Raw genomic sequence first — 10,078 nt, 5'->3', positions numbered from 1 at the left:
GAACTACACTGCCCGTACTCATCTGCTGGGATGGTGCAACCAAAGTCGCCTGAGGACATTCCCGTGCATAATGTCCCTCCTGCCCACATCTATAGCAGGCTGTGGATCCCAACTGACAAGCTCCTCTATGCTGTTTACCACACCTCTTGCACACTGGAAAATCTGCGCCAGAACTGGAGCCACTACTCATTCCTAGACCCGACTTAAGCCTGTTCCAGAACTTGCCTCTCTTTCCTCTGAATTTCTCCCATCTTCTCTTACTTGCACTTACTGTACCCTGTGAGGAGGAACCTGGTTTACCACCAGAAGACTGTGCCTTGACTACACCTTGACTTATGGCACTGGCCTCCATCTTTCTAGCAGCATCCACAATAGAGTGGAAACTTTCCTTCTCCGCATGAAGAATCAAAGAGAAATACCTGGGATGAAGCCTTGTGGCATATCTCTTTGCCTTCTTCTGATCTGTATCATATGCTTGACCGACATATGGCAACAATTCCAGGAACTTATCTGTATATTCATCAACGCTCATCACCTCCGTCTGTCTCAACTGCTCAAACTCCACAACCTTTAGTTCCCTAGAACTGTCAGGAAAAGCCCATCCAGCAAATTCATTGGCGAACTCTTCCCATGTCATACTCTCAAGTCTCGGGTCCACATAGTTCTTGAACCATTCTCTAGCTTTCTTGCACTTTAACGTGAACCCTGCCATCTCAATGGCTCTACCATCATCTGCTCCCAACTCACTTGTTATCATTCTGACTGCACTGAGATACTCAAAGGGATCATCTCCTGTATTGAATTTCGGAGCATCCAACTTTAAGTACTCGGTCATCTTCACCTTACTTCCCCCTGACGAACTGGGTTGCTGTGCTTCCACAACAGGGGCTACTGGTTCAGGAGGTGGTGGTGGAGGAACTGATTCCCTCACTTCAGGCTGTACTGGACTTGGATGAACAGGTGGGGGTGGATACATGTGATAGGGTGGATAAAAGGAAGGATAGGGCATATATGGCATGTAGGGTGGATATGGGGCAAAACTGGAGTAATCCGACGTGCCTCCCATCGGATACTCTGGGCCCTGTGGAAAGGGTGGATAGCCAAATCCCGAGGCCTGCATGCCTCCCTGGGACTCCCCCATACCTTCTTCTGACCTTCCTATACCCATGCTTGCATCTCTACTCTGATCCTCTTCCCTCACACCTCTTTCTTCTACTGACCTTCCCCCTCTACTTACTCCTCTCCTGCTCTCGTCAGAAGACCTTCTAGGGTCTCGTGACGTTCCTTCCCTGCTTGACCTGTGAGATCTTGCCCTTGGCAAGGCAGGTGGACGAGCAGCTGTACCCTCACTTACGGGTGGGACTCCTGTCAATCTCGCGGATCGACGAGTTCCTCGCATCTTCACTCTCTGGAACACAACATCACATAACACATCAGCAACACATCAAAAACATGCACATGCATAACTCAGGGCATTGCACATCAGCATATAGACAGGACTGACATCCTATCCTAGTGGACATGTTTTCCTATGGTGCTTGACCTACTAAACTTCTCTATGAGCCCAACTCTCTCTATAGGTCCGACCATGTGAACCTAGGGCTCTGATACCAATCTGTAACAGCCCGGAAACCGAACTGCCACCGGCACTAGGATCCAGATCGACTTAAGGTCGCCGGGACCCGTAGTAAGCCTGCTATCCTGTCTGTAGACCTGTGAACTCCCATACATGATCATACATTTTCTGTAAAACCATAAAACTTTTCTTTAGTCCAAGGCTTAACCTGTGCATGCACTCTCTCTGTGCTCTACTAATCCCTACTAGAGCTCCTCATGGCTCTAGGCGGATCAAGCTCATAATGTTAAGCCTGGTTTTACTCATAAACATACAACAATAAAGAAACATACATAAACTGATCATGTGACTCCAAGGGATTACAAGTCTTATAAATCAAGCACCATTCTATACACTGTACATATACATTATCTCTGTCCAAATACATGTCCACACTAGCTATTACAAAACTCTGTACTCTTCCTGTACCCTGCTGAGTTCTCTCTGATCTCTGAACCTGCACAACTGAAGTTAGGAGAGAGGGATGAGCTACAATAGCCCAGTGAGTAGAATAGGCAAATACAGGTGATAAAACATGCTCTCATGGAATGCAACACATAATCACATAACCTCGGCCGGACGGATCAAAACTCCCTCTATCTCATCTGGGGTACCTAAGTACCATTTGCCTGGTCCCCGTAGGGCTGTTCCAGGTCTTTATGCCTGGTCCTCGTAAGGCTGTTCCAGGTCTTTCCTCTGAGGGCTAATGAATCCTCACGAAGTCCGTGCCGTCTCACATAAGCAATGTACAAGGAGCAATGCCAAGTACAAGGATCAATGCAATGCATCATCTTTGTGTACACTAATGCACTCACCCTAAAGCATATTCATGATGCATGAAGCATGATAAAATATCAGTTTTCATATTAAAACATTAAGTTAAATTCCACTCACCTGTAGTTCTCTCTGAACTGACTCTGCAGGTTCTGACACTGAACTCACTGCTGATGTCCCTGATTCCTCTGGTCCGTACCTACACAGGTGGACTCAAATGAGGGACTAAACTCACTCAAGAACATCTCTAAGAAACTCCCCAAAACCCCTCTAAACAATCCTCAAACCATCACATAAAACATGCAAAAGGAAGCTGGACAGGGCACTTTCGGCGGCAGGTTCGGCGGCCGAAACCCCACTCCAGAGACGAAACTCATGCATGTTCGGCGGCACCTTCGGCGGCCGAAGGTCTCGTCCAGAGACGAAACTCACACACTTTCGGCGGCCGAACTCCCTCTTTCGGCGGCCGAAAGTCCCTTTCTAAACCGAAAGCCTAGCTTTCGGGGGCAACCTTTGGCAGCCGAACTGCCTCCACAAAGGGTTCGGCGGCCGAACCTTCCTTCGGCGGCCGAACCTGGTTTTGCCCGAAGGGCAGAACCCTGCTCTGTTTCATGCAAACTTTGCCCAAAAACCTACCAACATGCATAGCAACTACTCCCAACTAGCATATACACATATATATGCACAAAGGGGTCTAAAACTATCCTAAAACCCCAAACAAACATAGCACATAACACTTAATCATGCTAGAACACCACAAATCACCAAAACCTCACCTAAACCTAAACATGCATACTACCCATACAAACTTCATAAAACCTTTCAAAATCATCAAAGAAGCTCAGGATCTTCACTTACCTCTTACACAACTTGAGGATGAAGGATCCTAACGTGGAGATATGAAGAAAAGCTCTTCCAAAGCTCCAAGCTTCAAAACTTGGTTCTTTTGCTCAAAACCTTCATAAATCACCAAAACTCTTAAAACTCTTGAAAGATTTGATGAAAATCATGGAAAACAGGAAAGTCAACGTAGGAGAGGCTGGAACTCACCTCTGGCTGCAAGTGGAGGAGAAATAACCTCCTTCCACCGACCCTTGGCCCTTTTATAGGTGGCTGGCCAGACCACCTTCGGCAGCCGAACGTGAAGCCGCAACCATGCAATGTTCGGCGGCCGAAAGTTACCTTCGGCGGCCGAACCTTTGCATTTCTCCCTTGTTGCTTTTCTTTCAAAACTCAAGTCTTTTAACCCTTCAAACCATGAAAACAAATGAAAAGACTTTAGAAAACATATGCATTACCCTTCTCGAGGGTTCCGACACCCGAGATTCCACCGGACTACAGGAATTCCGATGCCGGACTCGAGCCGGGTATTACAAGCCCGACACTCTAGGTCCGATCATATGAACCTAGGGCTCTGATACCACTCTGTAACGACCCGGAAATCCGACCCGTTACCGGCGCTAGGATCCAGATCGGCTTAAGGCCGCCGGGACCCGTAGCAAGCCTACATACATCCTGTATACCTGTTTAATCCCATACATGATCAACAAACATACTTAAGAATTAAAACTTTTCTTTTTCTTCATACACCAAACTCAACCTGTGCATGCACTGTATTCATCATATACATAAACATTAATCCCTCTGTGGGATTTCATCAAAGCCTCAATGGCAATGTAAAATCTGTGTTGAGTTGGTTCACATACACATCATATAATAAGATCATGTACATACCAAGGGATTAACATATACTATGGTCAAGCACAAATCTATCCTCAATAACATAGTTACATAAACATAACTGTTCAAACTTTACATTACATTCTTATCATATATCATGTCCACATACTCTAGCTATTACATACAAATGACTTGACTTCACTCTGGCCGACTTCTTGATCTCTCCTGTACCTGCAACTCTGGGGATAATGGGAGTGGGGTGAGCTAAAAGCCCAGTGAGCGGAAACTAAAAACATTTGTTTTAATTCCTCCATTTTTAGGTACATTATTATTCATTTTATTATTATTATCAAATAACTTTTAATTTCATTCTTTTTCTTATTCATGCTTTCATGTATGCGTCATAACACAAACATTTCACAACAAGGATGAACTTGTCACCATTTAGCCCCTATCCTTCTTACTTATACATGCCGGGGGCGTAGAGCCGTAGCAGGCACACCCGGACTTCCATCATCAATCATAGTGCCAGGGGCGTAGAGCCGTAGCAGGCACACCTGGACTCACATAGGCTATCATGTCATACAAGGGCTAATGGATCATTCAATGTTCATCCACATCAACAACAAATTATGCAATGCAACATATTCGTGCATTCTAATGCAAGCAACCTAATATTGCATGGCATAATGATGCATGGGCAATGCTTTATGATTCATTCATTAATTCAATTACTTTAAAACTTAAGGGGTTGTTCCACTCACCTGGTAACTGAAGCTTTGACAACGAACTCTGAACAACTATCTCACAACCGGGGGTCTCGGTTCCTCGGGTCCGAACCTACACAGGTGGACTCAAATGAGGCTCCAAACATACATGAACGTGACTCTGAAAAGCTCCCCAAAAACCCCCTAAAACATCCTGAAAACATCACATGAAAACATGCAAGAAATGGCTGAACAGGGCACTTTCGGCGGCAGGTTCGGCGGCCGAAAGTCCCTCTGCAGCCGAAAGTCATGCAGGTTCGGCGGCACTTTCGGCGGCCGAACCTCCCAGACAGAGACGAACCTTGAGTTTCGGGGGCAGGCTTCGGCAGCCGAAACTGCCTCCACAAGGGGGTTCGGCGGCCGAAAGTCACTTCGGCGGCCGAACCTGAGTTTCTGCCGAAGGGCAGAAACTTGGGTCCCTTGTGTCCACAGCCTCCAAAACGCCTCAAAACCTGCATAAACTTGATTCTACTCATGCATACACATCATACCAGTTCCTAGGGGCCTCATACAAACATATGCCCCAACTACAACACTTCAAACACACATCAAGCAAGCCACATTGTTCAAAAATCACATAAACCTAACATATGCTCAACTAACTCTAACATGCTTCTCTACCCCTTAAAACTTCATGAAACTCATTTAAAACATACATTGAGCTTAAGATCGGCTCTTACCTCTTGAAGATCGAGGAAGAGACGACTCAACTCGGAGATCCAAGCACGAGAGCTCCTGAGTTTCCAAAGCTCCAAAACTTGCCTTAAAAGCTTAAAACTTGCAATGCGGGTTTAAAACTCAAGAAAGATGGAGGAGATCTAGTGAAAGAACACAAGATTTGAGGAGAGGGAGATCGGAAGCTTGTTGTGGCCGAAAATGGGAGAAAACCTCGCCCATTTCGGCTAAGGGTCCCTTTTATAGTGGCTGGCCAGGCCACGTTCGGGGGCCGAAGGTGCCTCCGCATGCATGCAAGGTTCGGCGGCCGAACTTGGAGTTCGGCGGCCGAACCTGCATTTCCCTCACTCAAAACTTTCGGGCGCCTAAAGTCCCTCCGAAAGCATGCATGTTCGGCGGCCGAACCTCAAAGTTCGGCGGCCGAACCTGGGTTTTCCTCCAAAGATTTTTCATGTAAAAACTCATTTAATTTCTTACTTAAAAACATGAAATACATGAAAACATTTCATAAAATCATGGTTTTACCCTTCTAGAGGTTTCCGACATCCGAGGTCCCACCGGACGGTAGGGATTCCGATACCGGAATCTAGCCAGGTATTACAATTACCTATTAATACGTAGCGGTTGGGTTTTTAAATAAGGAATCCATGAACTTGACATTGCATGTTCTTTTCTTTAATGCTTCACATACTATCTCATGATTTAACTCCTCCACCTATATTGCTTTTGCATTAAACTGTGAGATAATGCTCCTTAAAGACTTGTCCTCTCCTTGGCAGATCTTTCGCAAGTCTAAGGAGAGCTTTTTAGCATAACGAATTGCTTAAAATTCTAAATTAAACCTGGACTCAGATGTTAGTACCATTTTTGAGCCAAATCTATGAGTGTTGAGGAAAACACTCAGCACAATACAAAGTTATTGACATCCTAAAGTTGCATGGTAATCCTAAAGATCGTTAGGTGACTCCTGGGATCTGCTGTCTTGTCATATTTGTCCAAACTTGGGAGTTTGAACTTAGGGGGGAATGTTTCTACCAAGATTTCTTCTGAAAGAGGCAAGGCATCATCCATGCCAAAGTCTTCTTCTTACTCCTCCTGGTATCTTTGAATAGCCTATACCAGCTTCCAATCGACATCCTTTAGAGCATCTTTTGATGACTCTTCTTCCTTGAACTTGATCTTCCCTTTGGACCGTGTTTGGATTGCCTCTGCCCAAGTCCTTAGGGTATCGAAGGAGGCTTCCTCCCTTCCTCTAGAAGCCATGAATGACGCCTTCCCTCGAGTTTTGTACTGCTCCAGAGTAGCCTACAATCTTTTGATATACTGGAGCATTTGCTCATTGTTTAGATTATTAAGATCAACTTCGTTGACCATAGAAAGTGTGTTTTGTCCATTGCCAGAAGTAGAAGAAATAATAATAACCTCATTGGTAGCAATCTTAGCAGCAGCTTGTAAATTGCTGGCCATCTCTACAGAAAAAGAATGATTTCTTTTTAGGAGGAAGGGGATAAGAGACCGGTTTTAATTCAAATGAACAGAGAGAATTCAATGGATTTTTCAACAATGGAACCAAATGATTTGACTGAAATAGAGCTGTGCTGTGATTGGTCAATCCTGCAAGAAAGAGAATGTGAGGTACTTGGTACCTATGGCTGTCACTCCGACGCTCAAGTCAGTAAATTGAAGAAAATGGCGAGTATAATGAATTGCTTAGAACTTTTAGAGTAATTGTGTAAAAAAAGCTTTTGTTTCTATGATTGTTGGCTTTTATACTGTAAGAGGACGAAGTTAATTATAGTATTTCCTAGAAATCCGATGAGTGCTGGCTAAGAGATCACTCTGGCTAATTGATTGGGGATGCTGTAACTACCGATGTAATGGGAATATACTAAATTGTGACCATTAATGGTAACTTATGTGAAGACTTACTCTGTCCAGGGAGCAAGTCTTGATGAAGAGCCGAGTGCTATGGTATTCGGATCTTCCTTTTTACGAGTGGAACCGCGTATCAACTTATCAGACTATTGCCACGTGACATTATCTTATCGTGAAAATTCACGGCTCACTTTAGGCGATTATTGTGTTACAACGATTCTTATAACTCTTTTTTATTATCAAAATTGGATGGAAAGAAAAAACAAATATCAAAACCATGTGAAGGGAAAAGTATTTATCAAATTAGTGGGGTTTTGTACAGTAATATTTATTTATACAATTAATATTAGATAAAATAATCTAGATATCCTTATTTTTTTACTAATCAATACCAATTAATATATTTAAAAATTTAAATCCCTTTCGAGTTCATGGAAACAAGCTATGGTCACTCAATATTGAAAGAATGCTGATTGAAATTGGAATGATATTACACCATATCTATCTGATGAGGAAGGTAAGTTGGTGGAAGGCAAGTTTTTGATAGCTGATGTTGATGCTATGGATCAAACGACATGGAAACTCACGTGCAATGGTCACTACACCATTAATGTGGCATATATTTTGTTGTGCGATGAATTCTCTAGCACTCCCAATTTGGTTTGGAAGATGATTTAGAGTGTTTCAGTTCTTAACGTATTTGGTGTTTCATTTGAATTTTAATTTATGAGAAGCTTATGACCGATATGGAAAGATAGAAGCAGGATTTTTCACAAGACATGAGTTGTACCTTCTATGGTACAATAGCAGATGATAGTCCCTATATTTTTTGAGATTGTCTGAGGGCTCAATAATTTTGGTCTCACATTTAGAGGTCTGACTCTCTTCATGTGTTCTTATCTATGGATATGATTACTTGATTTTCTCGAGTACAAGATTTTGAATGTGTGTTATGTTTTGATTCTTTTTCTGCACAAATCCTCTTTTTAGGTTTGTGGTGGCTATTGAAATGGAGGAATACATATATATTTCATGGTATTCACTGCTATTTAAGCCAACAAATCAGTTATTTTAAGTTGCAGTTAGCACATAATCTTTGAGTTTGGTGTTCAGAGAGTAATAAGATTTCAGACTGTATCCAAATATTGATAAATATTATTTGGTAATCTCCCTTACCTGACTAGATTAAATTAAACACAGATGGAATGAGTAAAGGGGGTCTTGTGCAATTGGTGTTGAATGTGATTAAAGGGTTATTATATTCATCTAGGTGTTTATTCTTCGATACATGTGGAATTGCATGCTGTATTATTTGGTTTTCGAGTAGTATAAAATATGGAATAGCTAATCTAACTCTGAACTTTGATGGTTTGAAGTAATTTTTGAATTCACTTGCGACTATTGCAAAATAGGTAATTTTTTATTCTCATTGGATTATCATCGTCTAAAATGTTGTCGCTTTTATGTATAGAAAAATCAATATATTTGAAAATATAAAAACTGTAGAGAAAAAACTATTAATAAACAGTAGAAACTATATATTAAGATAGAAACTATTTAACTAGTTTATTAATTAAGGAAAAAAATAAAGAAAATAAAATATATTTAGATATAAGTTCAAATCAGCCTCTACTTTCTCTCAAATTCATTTTTAAATTTTTGACCAAATAAGCTATCAAACCTTTATAAATAGTTAAATTTGTCCAAACTATGTCAAAACTTAAAATGTGTAATATAAAATGGGAAAATTACTTTTTAGTCCCTGAGGTTTAACGTAATTAACACTTCTGTCCTTCTATTTTGGCGACCCAACACTTAAGTCCCTCACTTTCTCTTCTGTCCAAATTTGTAGTCCTTCCGTCCATTTAAACCGTTTGGTCAAAGAGTCAAAAGTGAGATGTGATGATTTTTTTTCCAAAAATACCCTTCTTTCAATGTGAAATTCCAGAAGAAGAAGAAGAAGAAGAAGAAGAAGAAGAAGAAGAAGAAGAAGAAGAAGAAGAAGAAGAAGAAGAAAAAGTTGCTGGGTAGGAAGAAGAAGAAGAAGAAGAGGGTTAATTTTGTCAATTCACGTGTCCCAAACGGCTATTTTGGACGGAAGGACTACGAATTTGGACAGAAAAGAAAGTGAGAGACTTAAGTGTTGGGTCGCCAAAATAGAGGGACAGAAGTGTTAATTACGTTAAACCTCAGGGACTACAAAGTAATTTTCCCATATAAAATTAATAAAATAATACATTAAATTTGATTCAAAAAAAAAAATAATACATTAAATGGAAACGTCTAACTCTCATTTTTATTTCATTTATCTTAATCCTTGTTGTTGGCGGATTATGTCCAACTCTAGTTTTCACCAATTTTATCACAAATTGAAGCTCAACTTCTCTGATCAATCTTAACTTCTTCTATATATCTCCATGGATTCTACATCTTATTCTTTGACCCTAGATGTCTAATTGAGTGCGGGATATTGATTTCTAAGAATCAAATACATTTATTGAGAGAGTTAATTAGTAGAAACTATAGACTTCCATGAAAACCCACCTTATCTACCTAAGTTTAGTTGATATACAAATCATAATAAAGAAGAGACAGGTACTTATCCAGCTAAATCAAGCTTGAAATTTTGAGGATCACACACTTTTATAAAGAATTAAGGATTTATTTGATCAAAAATATTAAAATAAGTTTA

The sequence above is a fragment of the Manihot esculenta genome, chromosome 18, assembly GCF_001659605.2.
Source record: "Manihot esculenta cultivar AM560-2 chromosome 18, M.esculenta_v8, whole genome shotgun sequence".
NCBI classification, from domain to species: Eukaryota; Viridiplantae; Streptophyta; class Magnoliopsida; order Malpighiales; family Euphorbiaceae; genus Manihot; species Manihot esculenta.
This window is presented reverse-complemented; position numbering follows the sequence as displayed.